Below are 22,835 nucleotides of genomic sequence, written 5' to 3'. Positions count from 1 at the left end.
GAACCCGGGCTGCCAGCAGCGGAGCTCGCGCACTTAACCGCTACGCCACAGGGCTGGCCCCTGATTGTACTTTTTATTTCTGAAAATTCTATTTGTTTTTTTTTTTAATTTGCCTTTTTTACTTGTATTTTCAATTTCATTGTTTGAGATTTTAAACATGCGGCATTTATATTTCTCATCAGAACATTCCATTATCTAAAGATCTTGGTGGTCTAGTCTGACGTTTGCTCTGGCTCCAGACGCTTAGTCACAGTGGTGTTACTCTGCCTGTAGTTGGCGCTTTGGACTGTGGAGTTACATGGAGCAGGATTTTATCTGTGGCAGTCTGGGTAGCCTGCACTGGCAGTGTGCAATCATGCATGTGAAGAGGATTTGATTTTGTTTTTACCAAGTGTTCTGGGGCATTAAAAATCCAGCACCATGTGAGGCTAATTTTGTATCTTGGGGTTTCCTAGATTACACAGGTAATATAAATTTGAATTTCAAGTCCATTTGGGGCAAGTCTGTGGTGAGAAAGTTTTAGAGCAGAGTTTTTATTCTTCAGAGTGCAGCTTTACAGCAGAGAAATTTCCCCAATACCCATGTGCCTCTTGGGAAGATATTTTCAGGTTCACTCTTTCACTGAGTGGATGGATACAAATTTTCAGGAGATTCTCAGGGTTTTTGCCTCATCTACATCGCCAAAATCTGCTTTTCCTGCCATGAGCAGCTATTAAGCCAACTGTCTGTCTCTAGCCTCAGCAGAGGCCTGGGGCAGCGGTGGCTTCAGTGCCCGTTCGTCATTTCATTTTCAGCTGCCTCTTTATTTTTAGGTGCTGGGATTTTCATTTTTTTCTCGAGGTATGAACAGTCATTTGAGGTGTTGTTTATTATGTTTTTACGCAGCATAGCTTTAGAGTGGAAGGATATCAGATTTTACCTTTCCTCACTCATGAAGTTTTGTTACTCCATCATGATATTTAGTATATACTAAAAGAAAATAAAACTCTCTTCCTCTTCCTCCATTAGTTCAGGTTTTTATTATCTCTTACCTGAGTTGTTTTAAAAATTACCTAATCTACAAGCCTCTAATTTCTCCGCTCCCTTTCTTCCTATGTCTCCCCCCACCACAAAGCCCCAGTAGATAGTTGTGTGTCATAGCTGCACATCCTTCTAGTTGCTGTATGTGGGACACGGCCTCAGCATGGCCGGAGAAGCCGTGTGCTGGTGCGCACCCGGGATCCGAACCCGGGCTGCCAGCAGTGGAGCGCACGCACCTAACTGCTAAGCCACGGGGCCGGCCTGCCTTTCTGGGGCCGGCCCGCCTTTCTTCCTTTGTAATGAAACCATATCATGTTAAATCTCTTGCTTTGGCCTGTTCAAAACTTTTCCTATCCCAAATTTCCTTACTTGATAAAGATGTCCAGATTCTTCAGCATGGCATTCAAGACATTCCCACTATTTCATGAAGTTAATGACAATTTTATTAATAATAATTGCCATAGATATGGATTGTGAGCAACACTTATAGACAACAAAAAACATAATTAATGAATATTGTAATGTGCTATGCCATGAACAATAATTTTTATCATGAATTGGTCATGAGTTAATATAACAATTGTAGTTGAAATAATTCCTGTAATAAAAGATGTATTTTAAAAAATAAATGGGTGATATGGAAAAATCTTGGAAAAGAGTTCACTGGATATGAGGGAAATGGTTGCTATGTCTGCTAATGTTGATGCCCAGGATAGTTGGCTGACAAGGCTGGCTAGAGAGGAAAGTGCCGATGAATTGGGTGGAGGTGAAGTATTCACATGCAGAATTGCCAGAGGAGAGTTTAAGCTGAAGAGTGATTTCTAAATGCAGAAAAAGATTTTCCCCCATGGAGTGTTGGAACACAATTCTACTTGGATTGGGGGTTATAAGAATTGCATGATATGAACCAGCCAAACATAGATGAATTTTAAATGGTGAGATACTAGGACATTCCATCAAAAGTTGTGCCAGGTTGTAACACATCACTGCTGACAACAGACTTTTAAATCTTAAGTGTATCATTTGAAATTTTGAAAACCCCTATGAACATACAGAATAATACCTAGAACTCCAGAAAATTCCTTTGGGCCATATCCCCACCAATTTTCACCCTACCTACTCCCCTACATCAAAGGCAATCAGGGTTATGATTTTTTTTTTTTACTTTACATTAATTTGCCTACTTTAGAACTTCCTCTAAACAGAATCAGAGTATGTGCCCTTTTGTGTAAGGCTACTTTCACTCAGCAATGTGTTTTTGAGACTCATTTATGTTACTGTTATTTTCCTTTTTTTTTTAATACTGAGCAGTGAGTGTCCCAGTCTATGACTCTCTGGAAGTTTGTCTATCCACTCTCCTGTTGATGGACCTCTGGGCTGCTTCCAGTGTTTGCCTATTATGAATAAAATTGCTGTGAATACTTATGTACAAGTCTTTTTGTGGTGATGCGATTTCATTTCTAGGAGTGGAATTGTTGGGCCGCACGGTAGATGTGTGTCTCATGAGAAACTGCCAGGCCTTTTCTAGAGCAGTTCTTCTATTTCCACTGCCACCAGCAACGTTGGAGAGCTCCGACATCGTTTTGTTTTTCCCTCAGCCGTTCTGGGTGTGTTGTGGTGTCTGCGTGTGGTTTTCATCGGTACTGGCTTGATGAGTGACGCAGGACTTCAACGTATCTTTTGGTGGGAGACAAGGAGGAACACAATTCAATCCAGTCACCCATGTGTCCTTGGAAGAAAATACCTGAAAAATTTGTCTTGCAAAGACAGAAATTAATCACAATAATTAATTACAAGAGAAAGAACAATTTAAAGGAAATGATTTAAAGGAAATGATTTAAACAATTAAACCCAGTACAGCTAAATAATTGTCAATGTTGTTATAAAGCAATGCACACACTAAAATAATTGTTTAAAAAGATGCATAATATAAAAAATAAAAATCCTATACATGAAATTGGAGAAAACACCTGTAAAATATTGGAAGGTGTGTTAGAAAACAGAAGGTATAAAAGCATCCTGAATTTCTCATCTTTCACACCTGGGGATATTGGATGTTACATTCTTTATATTGACATCATTTTCCCAGTTTATTTCTTTATATTTAAAGTTAACTACAAGTGGAATACAGATAAGAATTTTTAACTTTCAAATCACAAAATGAATATAACAGTTCAAAGAACATATGATTAGTATAATCACGGATAAAGAGAAGCAAAGTGAGAAAAAACATGAAAGAGAGTAAGCACAAGTCAGAAGTAAGACTAAATATACCAATACACATATAAACACATATTAATGTACATAACATATGACTGAATAAATTCATATTAAAGCCACATGTTGAAAAAAACATAAAATTTGACTATGCATAAGAGAAGCACCTAAGCAAAATAATACAGAAACAGTTTAATAAAAGAAGAAACACATGCAATAATACACCAGAAAAATGCAACCTGGAGAGAGCAGGGTGGGGAGTTTTGATGGTTATGGAGGTAATTTTAAAATCAGACCATGTAGAACTTAGACAAAGCACAGAGAATTCAGTGGAATAAGCACAGAGGATTAGGATATATTAATAAAAGGTAGTAGATTCTACAACGACTTATGACATTGACAAGCTTTTATGTCAAACGCTAGAGCATCAAAATAAAGCTAAAACTCTTACAAACATAAGAAGAAACTGACAAAACCTCAATTGCAATTTGCTACTCTACCATTCCTTTTATTTCTTAATAGATAAGTAGGCAATAATAAGTAAGGATAGAGCAGATTTGAAAAATATAATCAACAAGCTCTCTTTAATAGGTAAACTTAGAATTTTGTATCTGATGAGCAGAAAGTATATTTACTTTGCAAATATATAAGAACTATTTATAAAAACAAATCAAAGCTTTTAATGAATTAAAAAAAAATACAAGTATCAATGACAATGAGAAAATCTAGATGTTAACAAAAGTTTAGTCAACCGAAAACAAAATCCAAACCACTGGAAATTTTAAAATAAAAACAGCAACAATAACGACTATCATATGTAAATATTAAGTAGAAGACAAAATTAAAACTACAATTCCAGATTATTTAGGAAATAAATGCTGTAAAAATTCTAAATATTGAACATTGGATGTAAAAGGCATGTTTTAAGTAATCTTGTTTTTTTTTTTAAAGGAATGAATATAAATCAATTAAGTAGTCATCTCTAGAATTGAGAAAAATAAAGTCAATCTAAGGAAAGTACGTGAAAGGGATTAAAATTACAAAACAGAAAGTAATTCATTTGCAAGGGAAAACTGAATAAAATGAACTGAATTCATGAACTGTGGCCTAGGATGCAGTGTCATGGTAAGCTAGACCTAAGACTCACCACACTGCTTCACGACACAGCCAGGCCCCCAGCCCAGGAGATCCTGGGTTGTGCAACCAGAGCAGTAATGTTCGTTATTTGTAATAAAGCTCCAGAGTTGATGTTGATGTGTTTCTCAAAAGACAGTAAATGTGGACCTGCTTTCAAAGGAAAAAAACTCCATGTATGCTATGTTGATATATTATTTTCGTTATGTTGTTTTCATATGTCTAAATTCCTTATGTTTATAGTTCTCACACATCTGTAAAACCAAACATGTTTACTAAGTAAATGCCAAAACAACCAAAAGCAACGTTAATTCATAGTGACTGGTGATGTTTGCTGAAGCTAAAATATTGTTTTTGGAATTTAGAGTTGGAAGATGACATTTCGTATTTTATATTTTCCTCTTGTTACCGCACCAGGTCCGTTTTTGCCCACGGCCCAGAAAGCCATTCGCTGAGATGACGAGATTGCAGAGAGAGAGGGTTTAATCACAAGGCAGCCAAGTGAGGAAAACGGGAGAACGAGTCTCAAATCTGCCTCCCTGAAAATAGCGACTCAGGGGTATTTATGGGGAAGGGGGCCAGGTGGTCTGAAATGATTGGAGGTGAGGAGAGATGAGGTAATTGATGATCTGCGCAAGCGTAGTCAGGCTTCATGTCTCTTAGTAGGACACATGTTCACAGAATGGCAGCATTAGCATGTCCCGAGGGTGGAGTTCCAACCTCTTGCCGTCAAAAGGGCCCAGTTGATGGGTTGGTGGTCTCAATCCGTCCTGAAGTGGACAAGGGGTTCAGTTCCTGAAAAAATAGCTCAAACATCCATTACCATGGTGACCCCGACTCCAGGGGGATGTTACCTATAGGAACCTAATGGGAGTCAGATAGAATATTACCCAAACAGCACAGTTAACAATGGGTAAGTTTATCATGCAGATTTAAGTCCTTGCCTTCCATTCTGATAAGTTTTTAGGTAAGGCCATCCCCCGCTTCTTCCTGGTACAGGAAAGAAGATACTTTTACAGATTGAGATTTTCTTTTCAAATGTAAATGTCTCTCATAAAGGGTAACCAGAACTAAGAATGAGTTTAGCACGGATCTACCCAGACACCGGAGAGGTCTGTGGTGATGGCCTATTCTCGGGGCAGGCCTCCCATCCCAAACTCCTTTGGTTAGTTATTAGGCTGGGGGCCAAAATGTCATTCAGGCAGAGACATATTCTGAGCTGGCAAATTCCAATCCCCCATAGTTACTAGCTGCTTAATCTTCAATGGCTGTTTGCTGGTTTCGCTCTCTTTAATTTTGAGCATGCAGGACCATCATACAAGTCATCATCATTATCATTTAAACCACTGTTACATTATTTAGATGTGATCAACTTAGTCGTGCACTTCAAAATGCATTATTAATTTTAAAAAATAGCATTTATAAAAATCATTGCTTATTAACTGGTATCTGTACTGCTAATAGCCTGATCCAAACTAGCACAAAGATGAATAAATTCTGCATCAGCACAATAAGGTACCAACTGCTGAGTTTCTCTGACCTGATTACAGTGACCCACTCTGCACGCTAACTCAGCTCTCCCACTGCATTGTTCTATTCTCACAACTTCGAAATCTTCATTAGCCCAATGTACTGTAATATCATTTAGCCTGCACTTGGCTCAAGGGCATTGCTATGCATTAAGTTCACCTCTGTTCTTTTATCATTAGCACAACAATTGAAGTAACACATTCCATCACTGCAGTTAGGGGGCTCATAATAAGTCAGGATCTCGACTGAGGAAGTCCAAGTCTTACCTTATGACAAGGCTTTTCAGTGGCCGAAGTCAGTCTTCACATCTGGTAACCTGAGTACATCAGGAATGGGGTTAATATTGGCATTTGAACATTAGGCCTTTGCCCACTTACTGGAATTGACACATACTTATTTATCAAGGTACTAACTTAAATAATGCATCTTTACCTTCTCTCTTGGTGACAAAACAATTGTAAACACAACTATACATTCAGATATTGAATTACAAGGCAGTTCTTGCTTATGAGATGATCCAGGATACAGCAACATTATTTTTCTTGGCGTTAACAATATAGTCAACATGTAAAATTCAAAAATTCACAGAAAACTCATGGACCCTCAAAAGTATATCCATTAACATTCCATGGTCTGCAGAACAGTCTGAGAAACACTGCTCAATTGGATGTCTGGATTGGCATGGACAATAATAGTAGAGATTCCTGGGCCCGCTCTCTCTTTTTGGGCTCAAGCACATTCAAGTTTCAGACATCTTCTGGTTCTTGGTTTGACAGCATATTCAGCCTTCCACCTCCACCAGCCAAAACGAAAGCCCCACCTCACTCCACTTTACATGAGTCCTTTTTCTTTCTGCCATCTCCCTGATCCCATAAAATGGAGTTGGCCAATTAGTCAACAAAAATTGAGTTTCTGTTATGTACCAGGTCTAGTTCCATGTTCTGGGGGTGATAGGAGAAAGACTCTGATCAAATAAGAGTAAAGAGAAGTCAGCTAGAGGAGATAAGCACATACACAAATAAACACTCTGGCAAGGCAAACACGATGCCTGTGGGAAGGCAGGGAACTGTAACATAGTTTAAAACATCTTTAGGCCAACATTGTCTAGGTCATAACCTGTATAATTTCCTACTCTCGATGAGAAATAATCTATACTTTTGTACTTTTGGAATTCTTTATCTGATACTTTCTTCAAGTGCAGAAGTGAATCCAAAGTGGTTTCTAAAAGAAAATCCTGGTCCTGCCTTCCACCCACTCCTAATCACACATGAACTGGCCTTTATCCAGCTAGGATTTCTTGTCTGTCTTCTCAAGTGTCAAAGAAAAATATCAGTGCTACTACCTGGTTATAATTTTCTTTCAATAGGGACCACAGAAAAATAGCACCTCCAGGTTATGTGAGGAGAATATCTTTTTTTCAAACTTAAATCACAGTATTGCATCAATTAATTATTGCACATTTAATGAAAAATAGATGTTACTACAAAATGCTCTGCTAAACAAGTCAATTAACTGAGGCAAGTTTGCACCCACCAACCCAACCTCAAATTCAGCACATGCACTTTAAAAACATTTCTATCACAAACATATGACTTAGTCAACACAAAAAGAGATTTGCTTTAGCAGTCAGTGCACGTGTGTGAAGGCTGGTTGGTCTCGTCAGCAGCAGCCATAGCTCTTTCGCTGTTCTCTGGAAGGACTCCTTCTCATCTGTATTGTCATGGGACAGGAGTGAGGACACAGCTTAGGCTGTCTAGTTCTTGTCAAGACACACTGTGAGAAGTGACCTGTCAGATGACATCTGAAAAACTCATAAAAAGAAGCAGTTAAATCCTCCTCCCCAAAAAGAAGAAAAATATGAATATAAAAACTGAAATTAACGAAATAGGAAATTAATGTACAATGAAGAAAATTAACAAAGAAAATGTTGGGGTTTTTAAAAATGTAATAAAATTGTTCTTAAGAATTTATCATTTTTTTTTTAGTCTAGGTTGACAATCTTTGTATTGTAGTTGAAATAATTAGTTCACTTATGTTGAATATGATCACAGATATACTAAGGTTGAAATCCATTTTCTTACGGACTGAAATGGTGGAAAACCATTTGCTCTGTTTCCTTTTCTTTACTCATTTGCCTCTTCGGGTTGATTAAGGATTTTTTATTATTTCATCTCTCTAACAATAACTTGTTGGTTATACCATCTTTTAGGATTCATTTAGTGGCAGCCCTAGAGATGACAATATATACCTATGTCTTATAAGAGTCTAACAGGAAGTAGTACTTTTATCACTTCTCAGACAATGTAGAGACTTTGGAACACATTTACTACATTTAACCTCCCATCTTTTTTCTTATTTTCAGATATTTTAACTTACAAGTATTTTACACCACGTAAGACATTATTATCGCTGTTTTATAAAGCTAATATTCATTTAGATTTATCTATATATTGTCTATATTTATTTTTCCCTTTACTTTTTATTTCTTCATGCATTTCTGTTCTGATTGGAATCATATTTCTTCTGTACAAAGAATTCCTTTTAGTAGTTCTTTTGGTGCTGGTCTGCTGACATTGGTATGTTAATCCTAATTAAACTCAAACTTTATTTAGATTTGAGTTCTATATGCATTCTGGATACAAGGTTTCTGTAAGAAATGTGGTTTGTAAGTATTTTATCTATTTCTGTGGCTTGTGGTTTGGTTATCTTAACTCTCTTTTGAAGAGCAAAAGATTTTAATTTTGATGAATTCTATTTTTTTGGATAGGTAGGGCTATTGGTGTCATATCTAACAAAGATTTTCCTCCTGTATTTTTTTTAGCTTTACATTTTATGTTTAGGTCTATGATTCATTTTGAGGTAAGCTATATATATGATGTGAGATACAAATCTTTTGCATATAGACATCCAATTATTCTAGCATCATTTTTTGAAAAGACTTTCTGCTCTCCAATGAATTGCCTTGATAAATTTGACAAAAAACAATTGAGTACATTGATGTGTTTTGTACCTTTGACCTATGTGTCTATCCCTCTGCCGTTATCAGACAGTTTTGATCACTATACTTTTATATTAAGTCAGAAAATAAGGTAGTATGCATTGTCTAATTTCAAATTGTTTTGGGTCTGATTCCTTTGAATTTTTCTGCAAATTTTAAAACAAGTTCATCAATACCTATAAAAAATTATGCTGGAAATTAATATCCAGCTGTATTGGATCTATAGATCAATTTGGGGAAAACCGACATCTTCACGATAGTGAGCCTTTCAATTGATTCTAATTTCCTTGCATTATTTAGGTCTTCCTTGATTTCTTTCATTAGCATTTTGTAGTTTTCAGCATGCAGATCCTGCACATATTTTTTTAGATTTATACCTAACCCAGGGTATGGTCTATCTTAGTGATTGTTCCGTACATACTTGAAGAGATAATATGTGTTTTCCTGCTGTTGAGTGGACTGTTCATAAGTGTCAGTTAGGTAGAGTTGGTTGACAGTGTTGGTCAGCTTTTCTATTCCCTAACTTTATGTCTGCTTGTTCTATCAATTGCTGACAAAAGGATGATGAAGTCTGAAACTGTAATTGTGATTTTGTTTATTTCACTGTTCATTTCTTTTTTTTTTTTTTTAATTTTTATTTTATTTCCCCCCAAAGCCCCAGTACACAGTTGTATGTCATAGCTGCACATCCTTCTAGTTGCTGCACGTGGGACGCGGCCTCAGCATGGCCGGAGAAGTGGTGCGTCCGTGCGCGCCCAGGATTCGAACCCGGGCCGCCAGCAGCGGAGCGCGCACACTTAACCGCTAAGCCACAGGGCTGGCCCATCACTGTTCATTTCTATCATTTGATTCATATGTTTTAAAGTCTTTGGTTAGTTGTTAGGTGCATATACGGTAAGGATTTCTATGTCTTCTTGGATAATTGACTTATTTATCACCGTATAATGTTTCTCTTTATCCCTGGTAATATTACTTGTTCTGAATCTACTTAGTCTTGTTACTATAACCACTTCAACTTTCTTTTGTGTGATGTGTTGCATGGTATCTCTTTCCTCATCCTTTTAGTTTTAACTCATGTGCATATCTGTATTCTAGGTGGGTGTCTTGCAGACAACATATAGTTAGCTCTTGCTTTTTTACACAATTTGGCAATCTTTGTCTTTTATTTGGTGTGTTTACACTGTTAAAGTGATATTTGGTATGTTTGGATTAATATCTACCATCTCGTTAGATCTTTCTATTTGTTCCATCTATTCTTTGTTTCTTTTTCTGCGTTCTTTGGGTTGATTGAACTTAGTTTATGATTCCATTTTATCTCAACTTTTGACTTATACTCTATAAAGTCTTTAAATTTTTTATTGGAAATTCTATAGAATTTGCAATATACATAGTTAATCAGGGTCTATCTTCAGGTGATATTATACTGCCTTGTGTGTAGCATAAGAACCATTCTACAGTGTATTTCCAATTGCTTTTCCCTTTCCTTTGTGCTGGTGATCTAGTGGTTACGATTCAGTGCTCTCACTATCTTGGCCTGGGTTTGTTTCCCAGTTAGGGAACCACACCACCCATCTGTCAGTTGACATACTATGGCAGCTGTATGTTACTGTGATGCTGAAAGCTCTGCCACCGGTATTTCAAATACCAGCATGGTCACCCCAGGTTTCAGTGGGGCTTCCAGACTAAGACAGACTAGAAAGAAGGATATGGCCACCCACTTCTGAAAAAATTGGCCATGGAAACCCTAGGAATAGCAGCAGAGCATTGTCTGATATGCGCAGGAAGGTGAGAGGATGGTGCAAAAAGACCGGGCAAAGTTCTGCTCTGCACAGAGTCACTAGCTGTTGGAATCCACTCGATGGCACTAACAAAATCCTTTGTACTATTGTTTTCATACCTTTTTTACTTAAGCTGTAAACACATGATATATTCCAAGTAGTTTTGTTTTGGACACTCACTTCTTTTGTTCTCCATTGCTTAAAGAACCATCGAATGCCTTAAGAAGATGATCAGCTAAGACTATGAGACTCAATTCTCTGCACTTTCTCTCTTGGTGGGATATGCCTTTAAATTTTGACTAAGTAGCCATGAAGTACAATTTTTGTCTCTCAAACACCTCAAGACTGCTGAAATATTAATATCTCTGCACTTTAGCTATCATTTTCTGCTTGGCTATTCAGTCTCTCCACCCATGCTGCTTATGAATTTAAAAACAATTTCAATATGAGTTTCAATTCTTTTGAGAATCTTGGGCCCTCAGGTCCTGGCTACTTCTGATAGCTCTCTGATCCTTTCAAATAAATTTTTTAATTTTGTCATTTTCCTAGTTCTCAATGAGAGGTTTGGCCTACCTCAAGTTAGTTTGCCATACCAGAAAAAGAATCTCTTGAAGAGTCATCTTTAGTTATTACTATCTTTGGAGAGAGAAAAGCACTCAAGAAGTAAGAACAAGATGCTATAAAAAAGAAACAGGAAATAAACATAGCTCTGGGAAATTAAAACCATGATGGCAGAAATGAAAAGCTCAAGAGAAAGTTTGGAATTTAAAGTTGAGGAAATAACCTAAAAAGTGGAACAGAAAGAAAAAGAGGTGGAAAATAAGGCAGAAAAAGTAAATCAATTGGAGGACCAGGGCGAGATGGTCAACAGCTGAATGGTAAGCATTTCATAAAGAGACAACAAAGACAATAGAGGGAAGGAACTCACCAATGAAATAAATCTAAAAATTTTCCAGAATTAAAGAATTTGGGTAGCTAAACTGAAAAGTCCCAGCAAGTCTCCAAAAATAACACAAAAAAACAGAAGAGAAAATGCATATCATTGTAGTGATATTTCAGGGTACTGAGCCAAAGAGATGGTTATATTACCTTTCAGAGACAAATAAAGTCATAATTAAACAATAAAGAATAATAATGTTTCAGACTTCTAAATAATAACACCAGAAGCTAGAAAATAATGGAAGAACGCCTTCAGTATTCCAAAGGAAAATTAGTTTCAGCCTGGAAATCAATACTTGGACAATCAATTAAGTTTGAGTGGAATACAGTCAATGCTCGTTATTTGTGGATTCCATATTTGCAAATTTGCCTAGTCACTAAAATTTATTTGTGACCCCCAAATCAAGCTCACAGCACTCTCTTAGACATATGCAGAGTGGTGAAAAATTTGAGTTGCTTGACGCCCACGTTCCCAGTTGAGGATGAACAAGGTGACTCTCTGTTTTCCTGTTTTAGCTCTCATTCTGTAAACAAATGTCCTTTTCCTGGTCTATTTAGTGCCATATTTTTCACATTTTTGTGCCTTTTGTTGGTGATTTCACTGTTTAAAATGGTCCCATGTGTAGCGTTGAAGTGCTGTTTAGTGTTCCTAAGTGTGAGAAGGCTGTGATGTGTCTAATAGAGAAAATACCTGTGTTAAATAAGCTTTGCTCAGGCATGAATTACAGAGCTCTTGGCCATGAATGCAATGTTAATGAATGACCTGTATATTAAATAAGACGTCTTTAAACAGAAACACACATAAAATAAGGTAAAGTATTGATCAGTAGATGAACACATTATGAACAGACTCTCAAGAATATAACCCTCTCTTTCCCTGGGAGCAATGGTTCAGTATTTGATAATTCAGTGTTTGTGGTGACTTTATGGAACAGAACTACTACAGATAAGACGAATCGACTGTGAATAATTTTCAGCCTTGTCTGCTCCCAGGCAAGCTTTTCTCAGGAAGTTACTGGAAGATGGGTTCCACCCAAACAAGCAGAAAACACCAAATAAAAGGAAGAGATAGGAAATAGGAAGCAGAAGATGCAACCAATGAAAGAAGCAGCGAGAATTCCAGGGGGATGTTAGGATGATTTTGAATTCTAACCAGAGTTGAAAGCAAAGAAATCCTGATTGTTCCTGCTCTACCTTTCGTGTCCCCCTGCCTGGATCAGCTGAGATCACTCGTGTCACCCCCCAGAAGTGTTTTTCTCTGAATTACCCCTGAGAGCTGGAGGTTGCTTATGTGCATCTCAGAAGAAGAAAACATACCCTGCTCCCACCCCATACCCCAGCCATATTCCTGCGGGACCACACTACAGCCTTTCTAGAAGTTCCAACTTTTTCACTGGCTTCACTTCTCATCTTGACCACCGACTTCCGCAAAAGAGGCTTTGTAATGTCTCAGGTCCACTGAAGCCACACTGTGATCCTGGGAGAGTTGCGGATCAGCCTATCTTACCCTGGAGCCTTTACTAACGGTGGCAAAATTGCTCTTTCCTGAGAGAACAACTTTTAAAACATCTACATAACATAGTCATTATGTATACACATGTATATGGAAAAATTACAAATAAAACTATGGAAGGGACTAATGAAGCATTCAGCATAATGGTTACATTTGCAGGGTCAGAGAAGGAGTGGGATAAAATCAGCAAGGCATTTCTAAGACACTGGACTTGTTCTATTTCTCAAACTGGGTGATATGTACATGGTATTTGTTTTATTGCTATTCTTCAAACTACACACAGGCATACACACAAATACACAAACACTTTAAAAAATTAGTCTTCTTGAAATCCCCAAATAGAAAATTTGAGAAGCCCCAGTAGATGTCTCTAGACTCCCCATAGGCTTGCTGCAGGTGGCATCTTTTGGCTCCACCAAAGAAAATTTTGTTCAACTGTTATTGTAGTACTTTCATTGACATTGATCTCTTATTTTTAAACATAAAGCTTCTATATGGAAAAAGGATATGTGTTCACACAAAGTAAAAGAAAAATCAGGTCAGAGTTTGAATAGGGACATTTCGTTTCATAACAAATCAGGTCATTGGTCTTCTGCTTAGAACACTTAAGAGTAGCTTTTTCCACCAGGGACCTATTCTATCTTTTCTTTCATTTTCTTTGCTGGTTTTATGGTTGTTTGCTTATTGTAGCAGTTTCCTCCACATAAAGGTTTGCTTCTCTTTGATCAAAATCTATTTTTTTCCTAGTAATTGGAAGCAAAGGAGAAATTTCTTTCAAAGAAAAAATAATACAGATGACAAAACGAATGCTAGTTATCTAATTGCAGAGTATAGGAAGCTTGACCTAATTAATGGTCATGTCTATATGGAGAAACACACCAAAAGTGATGGAACACATTGAATTAATTATTTAGAAAGTTACAATTTATACATGAAAGGACAAAATGGCCACTAACTGAAGTTGTGAAATACTCAGTGTGCTCATCATTCCATTCTCTGACAGGCTTTCCTGAACTCAATTCTCATGAGATATTTTTGTGGTTTTTTTTTTGCATGTGGAATTCATTTTAATTTTGTATAAATAGGAAGCCAAGACTGTGTCATGTAAATCTTTTATTTCCCAAGTTACCACACATGTGCAATTTCTGTTCTAGTGTCCTGTTCTAATGTCAATGAGTAAGGAAGCAATCCTCCATCATTCAGAAGTGGAATAAAGTCAGGAGTGTCTCCCTAGTGCTGAAAATCAGCCTCTGGAGTTTGAGGTCGCTAGGATGTGTTTACTGACGAGTCAGCGGAATTCCGTTTTGGAATGTCTCACTTGCTCAGGAGGTTGATGTGGATCTGCACTAGACTTTCTGCAGCTTTCCTCTCCTCCCAGTCAAGAGGAGAACACCGTATCGAACATCTTCATTAGTATCACATTTTTATACTGAGGAGGCATAGCTCAGCTGGGGGTGCTGAGGGATCACGAGATTTCAGAAGTTCCGAGAAAAAGATAAATATTTGAGTGATACCTCTGAAAAGAGATTTGTTCGACCCTCCCCCTGGCTTGCCTCCGTTTATTGTGAGGGAGAGGTGCTACAGGGTTGCAGGTGTGGTGATTTAGAAGTAGTCTGAGGACGTTCTTTCTGACTTCAAAAAAGATAAATAAAATCTTCCAAATTCTACAAGCCAAATTGGTCTTTTTCCTTGCTTCATTACTTTGGGACCTTAAGTAGAACAGTTAGAGAAATGGGGTGTTTGTATGTGCCCTGATAGAAGTACACAGGTATTTTTTAAACTCTAGAGAATATGTGCTATTTTCAGTAAATGATCTTGATAATTTTCTAGTTATCTTAGCATCAGCTTGCTTTCCATCCTTTGAACATCCTCTCACAAGATGCTGTACGTCTTCGTTATAACCCTTGGGTTTGCTGTTAACTGTCTGCCTAGTCTACAATTCTGTGAAGTCAGGACCTGGCTCTCACAGCCCTGGTTTCCAGCCAGTAGTGAACATCTCAAATATATCTCCTGAGTATATGAATGATTATTGAAGAAAACTTACTAAACTCATCATGATAATGTTATGTATGTTTCATAAATGGAAAAAATTATGGAAAGAATGGAAAGAATTATGTTTTCCATCCAGGACAAAGCTTGAATCATTGGAGTGTGACATTTCTGAAAATAGTTCTACAGAAAATTAGTTCTTTGCGATTTTAACAATTAGCAAAATGACAAACTCTCTCTTTATTTCATAATTAAAGCAATTTGGAGAAGTGGAAGTTGCTGGATTAAGCAAAATTAAACAGGTTACTTTAGTATGGGATATAAAAATAATAAAAAATGCGTTCCAATGTTAGCACAGCTAATGCGTGTGGTGAGACGGGAGTCTGATTCAGGTTCACCTGATTCCAATGTCCAAGCTTGTTTCACTGATTTCATCAAGTTTAAAACTCGGGCTTTTCCATGACATCGGTCCTCATGATGTGATGTACCTTCCAAGGCACCAGCAGCATCGCTGAAAGAGGCACCTGCAGTGGCCCTGCCTCCACAGCCCCTTGTTAGACTGTCCCTTTGCTGCTCCTTAGAGGAGTCTTGTTTTCCGTTCCAGTCACCTGTGAGACTGGCTAAATTTTCTGCCCTTAAATTCTTTGAGATATCTCCATTTCCTTGTGATGATTCCTCCTTAAACTTGTGCTTGTGGATTTCTCCTTTCTGAAATAACATTACTTTTATTTAAGATAAAGCTTGAAAGAAGGCGGAAACTTATTTTGAGCTCTTAACGTATGCCAGGTACTGTGTTAGTAAATTTATTGTGTGTGCATGTGTGTGTGTGCACATGTGTGTCCGGGTGTGAGCCTCACAATCACCTTGTGAGATTACATAAAGGTCATGACCAGCTAAATGACCTTTGGAAGTCTGGAAGAAATGGCCTTGGACATGAATGGAGGTTCCTCATAATATGGATATGTAATCACAAATCAGTCATCGATATTACATGATTATGTCAGACAAGCCTGGCAGGCAAACAGAAATCAGGGCAGAAAATTATTTAAGGCTAAATCTGGCACCAGGGTTTGAGGTTTCACCAAAGACTACTTCTGGTGGCTCCTTTTCTAGTCTCCTTGTCCTTCGGCACTATTTGAATGGGAGTGTTTACCTTTTTCTTACTACTTATGAGTCTTTTATCTACAGAGCATATTAACCACTTGTATTTTATATGGATTGCATTTGTTTTCCCTTCCCTTTTAATTTTGTGGATGGATTTTTATAATGTACATAAGATTTAGATTATATATAACTATATACAGGTATATATATTCCCTCACAGTTTCTTCTATCATATTTATTCTTGTTTTTTCTTAGAAAATTTCAGTCTATGTAGACATTAGTTTATAGTTATACATTCCTCACTTATTTTTGAATGCATTTTATTATGTAGTAGTGTATGTGAAATGCTGCTTTAAGTACGTTTTTGAACAAGTCTGAAAACCATGTATGTATAACTAAGTAAATGAATAAATAATCAAAATCTTAAAAACAGAATAAGTGAACAAACAAAACAAAACAGAAACAGCCTCATAGATACAGAAAACAAACTAGGGGTAGCCAGAGGGGAGGGGGTGGGGGGCAGGCAAAATAGCTGAAGGGGATTAAGAGGTACAAACTTCCAATTATAAAAGAAATGTCAGGGGGATGCCATGTACAGCACAGGGAATATAGTCAATCATATTGTAACAACTTGGTATGGTGACAGAGGGTAACTAGACTTACTGTGATCACTTCATAATGTATATAAATATCCAATCACCATGATATATACCCAAAACTAATAGAATGTTGTATGTCAATTATACTTCATTTAAAAAAAGAAAAAAATGGTATATTATCCCAGATGCTATATTTATTTTTATACTCTTGGCCTCTGATGGGAAAGCCAGGCACGTCTCTGAAGCTCAGTGGATGCTAGTTTGAGTCAATGGCTGCTGTTGAATCATAATGAAATACAAGGTTTATAGAGGGTATCCTTTCTGTTCTATAGCTTGTGGAAGAAGCTGCTATTGAGTGGTACTATATGCCAGGAAGGCAGTAAAAATTATCTTCATTCTTCCCATCTAGCCAAAGAACACCCACTTTTCATATAAGAAGGCGAGAGGCAGCTTCTTTCCCAGCATTGTTTGTGTGCAAGTGCCTGAATAGAATACGATTTTGTGGGCTTTCCCTGGGACTTCTGTTCCTACCTAGAATAGTCATGCAGAAATGAAGGGTTCAATCCTTTTCATATATCCAAAAGGTAAAGTTGCCATATTTAGCAAATAAAAATATAAGATGCTCAGTTAAATTTTAAAAATAGCTCCAACTGCCAAATTTTTGTAATTTATTGACAAAAGCTAAATATAGGACATTTAGATTATCCTGACAACGTTAATACAGGCTGCAAGAGAAATTTACAAATGCCTGGCAAACTTACCCAATTGCCATCCTCCTCCAGCCCTCCCCTCCAGAAAAAGACCCCATGCACAGAATACCACCAGATGGTTCCTCCCTGGCTCTGCTTCTCCCATGCACTGGGTCATGCCCTACTCATGCCTACTCTAGATGCTCCCAATGATTATTTCTGAAACATTAAATTCATTTATATTTATTGAAAACCTACTATATGGGAAGCACCTGCTGAGCTTTGAGAGATATGAAAATGATTGAGAAATAGTATTGTTATGGACTGAATGTTTGTGCCCCCCCCCCAATTTATGTGTTGAAGCCCTATCCCCCAATGTGCTGGTGTGTGGAGGTGGGGCCTTTGAGATGTTTTAAGTTTAGGTAGGTAATGATGGTGGGCCCCCATGATGGAGTTAGTGCCCTTTTAGGAAGAGGAAGAGAGACCAGAGCTTTCTCCTGGAGCACACAAAGAAGAGGTCGTGTGAACAAAGAGAGATGGTAGCCATCTACAAGCCAAGAGAAGAGGACTCAGAATGAAATCTACCTTTCCAGCACCTTGATTTTGGACTTCTAGTGTCCAAAATGTGAGAAATAAATTTCTATTGCTTAAGCTATCCAGTCTATGGTATTTTTTATGGCAGCCTGAGCAGACTAATACAGTATTATCCTCAACAAGTTTGAAAGGAGACAAATGTGTAAATACCCTAAAGTATAATAAAAAACATCATATAAGAGATAAAATGTTGTATATAGGTGTACTTATTAGTTTTTAAAATTTTCTCTCTCTCCACCTCTACATACTCACAAGAGTGTAAGCTCCATGGGGCAGTGACTTTTGTTTTGTTCATGGTTGTATCCCCAGTACCCAGAACAGTATCGGGCACATAGTAGACACTTTCCAAATGTTTGTCAAATAGAAGAAAGGATTATGGAATAATAAAAAAGTAACATAAAGGAATTCTAACAGAAAGGATTAGAGACAATTCCATAAAGAAGGGTTATGAAGTTCTGCATAGTGGAGATGGAAGCATGGTTGGTTCAGTTTGAGGGAAGAGTATAAAACACATAGAGGAAGTCATGAATTCTATGGAAAGTCTGAAAACAGAGTAAGGTGATAACTGGAGTATAGAGATTTAAAAGAAGTTTGGATTTATATTGTAGAGAAACTTGAAGGTCATGATGAAGCATTTTGAAGTTTATTCTGTTCAAAGTTAATATTGCTTATGCTATGCTCAATGGAAGTAAGATGATAATAGGTGTTCCATGAGAATGATGCTCTGAAGCACATAAACTTGGAATAAAGTGTTTTTAATTTCCCTCTTAGAGATCCATGCAGATATAAAGGCCCTCAGGACTGCTGCCATAAAACCAACTAGTCAAATTACCAACCAACCACACACACAAATCTCTGTTTAACCTCAAGGTAATGCAATCCTCGAACTTATTTGACTGTGGAACCTTTTTCTCAAGGGCCATCTTTTAACTTGTGGATGGAATGCTTTGCTGAGCCCAGTTTATCTCAGGTAACCGGAATCTGTGGAGGTTTGAATCGTGGTGTGGCATTGCCCATTCCATCCCTTCTGTCCAATGACGAGTTCAGAAATGCAGGGTCTAATGTAGAGACTTACATTCTAGTCTAGCTTTGCAACTAATTCAGGCTATTTATTCAACCTCCATGAGCATTTTTTTTTTTGCAGTTGTAAAATGAAGAGATTGAATGAGACCATCTTTAATTTCTATAATTTTACGCTCACCTAGTCCTTTGGGAAGGCTAGACTTCAGCTCAGTGAGAAAAATGTCCTTGAGATCCAAGGACAAGATGACCTCAGATATGGGATGATGTTGCAACTTCCTCAGAGACCTGTTTCCATGCTTTTACACTTCTTCTTCCTCTCTGGACACATCATTTATATCCTGACATTTAACACTCGAGTCTGCCTTCCATCCTGCCCTTATTTCCCTGGAGAAACAGGTGAAGTTGTCTGGTATTGTCTTGGTCATAAAATTTTGCCAATAAATTTGGAACAAAACTATCAAGGTCACAATTCTTCTCCAGATGATAAGGTTTTTCCACATGGCAATCCAATTTTTGGAATCTTTGAGGTTGTTCAATCCTGATTATTATGATTGACATATACATATGAGCATGCCAAATAAACATTATAAGAAATAGTACTAAACAGTTCAGTCAATTGTTTAAAATGTGACTGATTTAAATTGCTTAAGCTAAGCAATTATGCTTGATAATATTTTCAGAAGACATAAAATGGTACAAGAGCCCTGTTTTTAATATAATTAAACAGATAATTATCCTCTATGCCTTTTAATCCACCAACCTGGCAAAGTGTGAATTTTTTTTCTATTTTTTTTATTGTGATAATATTGGTTTATAACATTGTATAAATTTCAGGCGTACATCATTATACTTCTATTTCTGCATAGACTACATCATGTTCACCACACAAAGACTAATTACAATCCATCACCCAAAGTGTGAATTTTGTGTTTATATATATGGCTAAGTAATATTTATTTCCCATGGATCAAAATTGAAAATGGATGAAAGGGAAGACAGTAATAAGTCTCCTTCCTACTTCATCCCTCCAGCTACCTATTTTCTCTTTCCAAATAAAACCAATGTTTAGTTTTACCTTAGATAAAAGTATCTTATATTTGTATATACAAACAAATACCTATTTATTTCTCCAACTTTTTTCCCAAATACCATCATTTGTTCTGAGTCTTTGGCAGTGTGCATATTGATACTTTCGAAAACGTAGAAGTCATGACACTCAAGATTACTGTGCATCTCAGAATCCCCTTGAGCTCTGGCCTCTATCTTTACTGACCTGCAAGCACCTCACATCCTAGGGTGCCATATTAGCGTCTTCAATTTTTTATAAGTGCTATGACAAGAAGGATGTTGGGAAGGTCTAAACAGTACAACCTTTAGTTTTCCAAATCTATTTGACTTTCAGTTCCTTCTCTTTCTCTATACACATAGCTCTCTGTCTTCAAGCCTCTCCTTTCTTCACGCGTGTGGCTCTGACTTGTCCACTAGAATGCAGCTCCTGCTTTCTCCTACAGGAGGCCTGAACTGAGCCCCTAATCCAGTCTAGCTTAGGTGTTCTTCCTCTGTGCTCCCACTGTGGCCGAACCTACCTTGTCACATTGTATTGTCATTGTCTTTTTACCTGTCTCCAGTCCCCACTAGATATAAATCTGAGAGCGTGAATTAGGTTTTTCATAGTTGAAATTTTATCTAACACAAGGCCTGATAAATACAAGGTTACTCAATAAATAGTTGATGATTTAATAAATGGAAATAGAAAATATTAAATTATCAGGGGAGAAAATGGATTCCAAAATCAATTTATTTGCATCTAAACTCAAGACTTGCTGGGAAACATACACACACATACACACAACTAAACAGTATGCCTAGTGGTTATCAGTGCAGTCTATACACTCAGATTCTTCACATCCCTGCACCAGCATTTACTAGTGTTGCTTGCTTACTAAGGTCCTTGGTTAGTTTATTTAACCAGTCTGTGCCTCCATTTCTTAAATATAAAATAAGAATAATAGTCCCCAATTCATAAGGTTCTTGTGGGGAATAAATGAGTTTATGTATATAAGGCATTTAAAACAGGATTTGAATAAGTGTTTAATAAATGTTAATTATTATTTATTAAGTAATGATAGAGATTTGGTATCTAGAGTAATTTTGCTCAGAAAATTTGACATAATTAATGAATTCATGACTAACTAACTAAATAAATACCTGCTCTTAAACCTGTCACTTCCATATTTCAGTGAAAAAGTCATAACTGACTCATTTGCTCAAGGCAAAAATCTGTGGATTATCCATGACTCATCTCAATGTCTCACCTGCCCCATCCTCCATCCAGTCTGCCACCCAGCTGTGATGATTCCATCTTCAAACTATCTCTCAAGTCTATTCAATTCTCTCCAACCCCCTTGCTAGCTGCCCTGTTCAAGGCCATGTTATGTCTGCTCTGGATGCTTTAGGATATCTAATCTTGCTGCTTCCAGACTTGTTCCTTTTCTATTCCATTTTTAGACTGCAGCCAGAATGGGCTTCCAAAAAGGGTATATTTCATTATATCACTCTCCAGATGAAAACCCTTCCATGGTTCTTCCTGAGGTCCTAGTTCCTTCACTTGCACTGTGCAATCTGGCAATATGTGGCCTGAGCCAGTCTCTCCACTATGCTGTCATTCCCAACCTTATTCGCTACACTTCATCCACACTGTCAGTTCTTACACTGAGCTGAGACTCCTCTTGAATCTAGTCTTCTGCTGAAACAATTTATCTTTTCTCCTCTACTCCCTATGTTTATGAAAATCTCTTTGGAATCCTCAATAATTTTGTATAAGTGTAAAGAGATCCTGATACCAAAAAATTGGCGAACTGCTGCCCTAAGATAGTGACCTGGCCAGGACAGCCTACAATGAAGCCACAGCCAATAAGCCTACACATGTCACAGGGCTTCTAGTCAGAAAGAAGGAACCCTCAAAGGTGGTTACCATTAATACCCTCTGAGAGAGAAGAGACTTAAAGACTGTGTGAAAGTCATAAAAAGACATGCTATTAAAAAATAAAGAGGAAAAAGTCAGAGGATATTCAAAGAACAACAAGAGCTCTTAGGAGTTAAAAATGTGACAACAAAAATGAAAGCTAGAAGGATTGAAAGATAGAGCAGAGGAACTCTCCAAGACAGCAGAACATAAAGAAAAGAGAAAACATAAGAGACGAGATATTTGGAAGACTTTTCTAAGACACCCAATAGCTGAATAATAGAAATTCCAAAAAGAGAAGAAATGTAGTAAAGAGAAGAGAGGAAATAATGAAAGCAGTAATTCAAGAAATTCCTCAGAATGAAGTACATAAGTTTCCAGACACCAACATGCATCAGTGCAAAAATTGAAAATGCTGAAAACAAAGAGAAAGATGCTAATTGCTTTCAAGAAAGGGAAGAAAAGGTTCCAAACAAAGACTTAAGAATCAGAGTAGCATTGAGCTTGTCAAAAATAACACTGGAAGATAGAAGATAACGGAGCAGTGTCTGCAGGGAACATCAGCATCCTGAGGGCAATGTTTTCCAAAATGGATTTTGTACAGCCAGACTCTCAATTAGAGTGAACATAGAAGAAAGACATCCTCACACATGCAAAGTCTTAAAAATTGATCCCATGTTTTTCTCCTGGGAAGCGAGCAGAGGATGTGCTCTGCCAAAACAAGGAGATTCCCAAGGAAGATG

The 22,835-nt window shown here is 37.3% G+C and overlaps 1 long non-coding RNA gene across 4 annotated transcripts in view; it reads right to left on the bottom strand.

Annotated features, from left to right (window-relative positions):
- Nucleotides 1–1,320: 1,320 nt before the first annotated feature.
- Nucleotides 1,321–22,835, bottom strand: part of LOC147918134 (uncharacterized) — a 175,224-nt gene continuing 153,709 nt past the window's right edge. Inside the window, exons 3-4 of one of the 4 annotated variants that reach the window (XR_015552775.1) lie at nucleotides 6,168–6,217; nucleotides 1,321–2,777 (exon numbers count right to left, since the gene is read on the bottom strand). This is a non-coding gene — a long non-coding RNA (uncharacterized LOC147918134). The other 3 variants (XR_015552759.1, XR_015552774.1, XR_015552760.1) reach the window with 3 other exon arrangements.

This window comes from Ceratotherium simum, chromosome 1, assembly GCF_057802395.1.
Source record: "Ceratotherium simum simum isolate JZ-2026a chromosome 1, ASM5780239v1, whole genome shotgun sequence".
In the NCBI taxonomy this organism is placed as follows: domain Eukaryota; kingdom Metazoa; phylum Chordata; class Mammalia; order Perissodactyla; family Rhinocerotidae; genus Ceratotherium; species Ceratotherium simum.
The sequence above is the reverse complement of the archived record's forward strand: the minus strand, read 5'-3'. Positions and strand labels throughout refer to the sequence as shown.